Source organism: Myotis davidii, unplaced genomic scaffold, assembly GCF_000327345.1.
Source record: "Myotis davidii unplaced genomic scaffold, ASM32734v1 scaffold142, whole genome shotgun sequence".
NCBI lineage: Eukaryota > Metazoa > Chordata > Mammalia > Chiroptera > Vespertilionidae > Myotis > Myotis davidii.
In genome coordinates, this window is record NW_006294400.1 from 373,600 (window position 1) to 377,123 (window position 3,524).

General features: G+C 61.0%; 1 long non-coding RNA gene across 1 annotated transcript in view; it reads right to left on the minus strand.

Moving 5' to 3' along the window:
- Nucleotides 1-2,115: 2,115 nt before the first annotated feature.
- Nucleotides 2,116-3,524, minus strand: part of LOC107183896 — a 1,636-nt gene continuing 227 nt past the window's right edge. Inside the window, exon 2 of the long non-coding RNA XR_001514715.1 lies at nucleotides 2,116-2,383. This is a non-coding gene — a long non-coding RNA (uncharacterized LOC107183896). The remainder of the gene's footprint in view (nucleotides 2,384-3,524) is intronic.

A 3,524-nucleotide genomic window follows, 5' to 3' on the forward strand; every position in this document is an offset into this window, starting at 1 on the left:
TGCGTGTATGCGTGTGTGCGAGTGTGCATGTATGCGAGTGTGCATGTATGTGTGTGCGAGTGTGCGTGTGCGAGTGTGCGTGTATGCGTGTGTGCGAGTGTGCATGTATGCGAGTGTGCATGTATGTGTGTGCGAGTGTGCGTGTGCGAGTGTGCGTGTATGCGTGTGTGCGAGTGTGCGTGTATGCGTGCATGCGAGTGTGCGAGTGTGCGTGTGTGCGTGTATGCATGTGTGCGAGTGTGCAAGTGTGCGTGTATGCGTGTGTGCAAGTGTGCGTGTGTGCATGTATGCGTGTGTGCGTGTGTGTGAGTGTGTGGGGGGCCGGGTGGTGGTTCTCTTGCTCCTTCTAGGCAGAGCCCTCCCCTCCGAGCCCCCTGCCCGCACCCAGGCCTTCAGGAGGCTTGAGGCCTTCCAGGTTCTCGAGCTGGGAGGCCAATGGCCAGGGTCTGCGGTCCGATGGGGGCAGGGCTCCCATTCGGCTGACTTCACTCCACAGCCCTCGCCATCTAGAGACGTGGTGGTGGGGGGGGGACCCCAAGCTCATGACCACCGACAGACATCCTTCCATCCAGGACCTGAAGTCGGCTTTGGGCACAGGGTTGGGGCCACCTCTGGTTCGTCTTTGTGCCCTGACAGCGCGCCCAGCGCCCTGCAGTCAGGACTCTAAGTCGCGATGTCGTGCCCAGCGCCCTGCAGTCAGGACTCTAAGTCGCGATGTCGTGCCTCCCACGCCGCGCTGAGCCCCCACCCGCAGCGGGGCCCCCGGCTGCTCCTCAGCAGAACAGAGGCCCAGGTCCAGCACCAGGCTGTCCGTTTCTCCCCGGGGAGCCTGAGGCAAGCCCCGCGCCTCCTTTTCCTCCCCCGGGGGGATGGGATCCCCTCGCTGGTTCCGGGGGCTGCCCTGAGGAATTTAGTGCAGGACACGCCCACAGTGGGGTCTCAGGATCCGGCCTTCCAACCGCCAAATGCAACGCTGGGCACGGGGCTGGCGCTCAGGTACTGCTCTGGGTTCAGACATTTTAAAAAACCAACATGTCTTACAGTATAAGGATAAGAATCCTGTGTGATTCGTAGAAAACGAGATTTTTTAAAAAAGAGAAAGCTTGATCTCTTTCTCCCCACCCATTTTACAGATGAGGAAGCCGAGGCTCAGGGAGGTCTAATGAGACTCCCAAGGTCACCGAGTGTAGAGTCCAAGCCCCGGGTTTACAACCCCAGCCTCTCTGAGACGTTTGCTTAAACTCCCGAACCAGGGGCCCCTTCACAGAGATAAGAAACAGTGACCACCTGCACATATGACATAATCAAGCCAGAAACCACATCCAGCAGTGAAGTCATAGCCACTGCATAGATCTCCCTGAGTCCCGTCACACAAAACCAAGTAACTCCACCGAGCGAGACTTCCCCAAGACTGAACCGGATCTGGCCAGCTCCCCCCACCCCCCTTCCCTTCCCTCACAAGGAAAAGAAGCCTCCTGGGTGTTAGTCCGAAGCCTCCTGGGTGTTAGTCCGAAGTCTGCAATAGTGGATGGGAGTGGGGTGATTCATGCTCTGTGGCTTTCTTGAGGGGGGTCTCCGAGAGGGTCTCTTAAGCAGCCGTGTGAGGTGGTGATTAAAACCCAAGCGGGCTCTGGCGCCACGGAAACCTGGAGTTACCTCCTGCCAGGCGTGTGACCTCTCTGACCCTCAGTCTCTTCATCTGAAATGCGTCCAGCCACGTCTTACTGTCCAGCTGCTCCTTGTGGAGCGGGTGCTGGGTGCCAGGGACTCCGCCACGAACGGGAGACCAGCCTGGGGCCTTCCCCACGCTCACTGCCTAACAGGGGAGGCAGCAAATGCGGAGACCAACAGAGTCAGGTGCCAGCTCAAGGGAAACAACCTGGGGTGAGAACACCCCCTGCCTCAGGCTGGCGCTGAGGGCTCGGAGCGTGCACCCCAGTCACGGCGGAGGGAGCCCCGCATTGAGCACACGGGACACGCTCGGTCACTGGAAACGGCTTTAGCTGCTGCCGTGGCGATGATTGTTTCTGTACCCCGAATAAAACCGGGCTGCCTTGGGGCCCAGTCTCATCCCCGTGTCTCGTTCAAAAGAAACACCAGTCTGACATCCCAACCTCAGTGAAAAGCAGTTTAAATCTCCCTGATCTCTCGGAAACACCAAAGGGGAACCCTCTGTGCGCCACACACAAAGCGTCCTCGAGGCTCCCTGTGCCAATTCATCTGCCCGAAGGTCTCGGGGGAGCTGCTCCAGAAACACCTCCCTTCCCTGCACCTCCCTTCCATCCTTCCCAGAGCAGGGGCTGCTGGGGCCTCAGGAGACGGGGGACCGGCTGGACCCAGGCTCTGCTGTGCTGCGTAAGGGCTCCGGGCCCAGTTTCCTCATCTGCAAAACGTGGATAACAACAAAGAAATGTGGGTAACAGCACTGCTTCCCATGCGTTACTGTGGGGATTCAATGAGTCCCCACTACAGCCTGGTAGGTCCTGCCACCAGTGGCAACTCCGCCTACCACCCACGGAGCTCGGGGAAAGGGCCGGGGCTGGGCGGGCAAACTCTGGAACTCTCTGAGGAGGGAGCAGCAAAGGCTAGGATGGTGCCAGTCGGTGGCATTCTCCCTCCTCCACGGGGCCCTCAGTCCTGGGCAAATGATCATGGTCAGATCATGAGAAGAGATACCCGGTACCCGGGGCGGCGGGAGAGGAACTACAGGGCATCAGGGAGGGCTTCCCGGAGGAAGGGCTGCAGCAGGAGGAAGGAGAGGAGCGCCAGGCAGAGGCCACGGCCTGGGCACAGGCCCAGAAGGGAGAGAGTGGTGGGTTCCGGGGGCACCTCCCCCACGAGACACATTAATCCAGCACCAGCACCTACACCCTACCTACACCGCTCACTTAATGCTCGCGGCCCCACACCCAGGGGGGAGTCCGAGGGCAGGAACTCGCACTCCCAACTCACAGAGGGGAGACCTGATCTCAAAGAGAAAACGGCACTTCCTGGCCGGGACCAGAGCCCGCACCTCCTGACTCCTGGCTCAGAGGAGAGAACCCAGATGCTGAGACTGGGCTCAGTGCACCCCTGGGATCTGCCGAGTGTGGGGGGCCATTACCATCTCCCCTGTCTTACAGGTGAGGACACTGAGTGGTGAGACCACAGCATCCCTCCAGGCCTGCACTTCCCCTCTGTCTCTGAGGACCCAGGACAAGCCTGGGGTGCCAGGATGCCCTCCCCAAGTGGGGCAGCAAGCAGCCAGGACCGGGTGCCTCTGGGTCAAGGAAGGCGCGCGGGATCGGCTGGAAAAGGCACCCCGGGCAAGGAAAGGGGCGGAATGGAGGTGGGGATGCGGGTGGGCCTCGCCAGGAGGCCAGCCAGGGAGGGGCGCAGGGTGGACCCCACCTTACTCCGGTGGACCCCAACTTCCCGGAAGAACACACCACCCCCGGCTGGGCGGGGAGAGGGACCACCGCCTCCGGGCGCCCAATCAGACGCACCCCAGTCTGATGGGGGAGGCGGCTGGGGCGGAGGGCAAA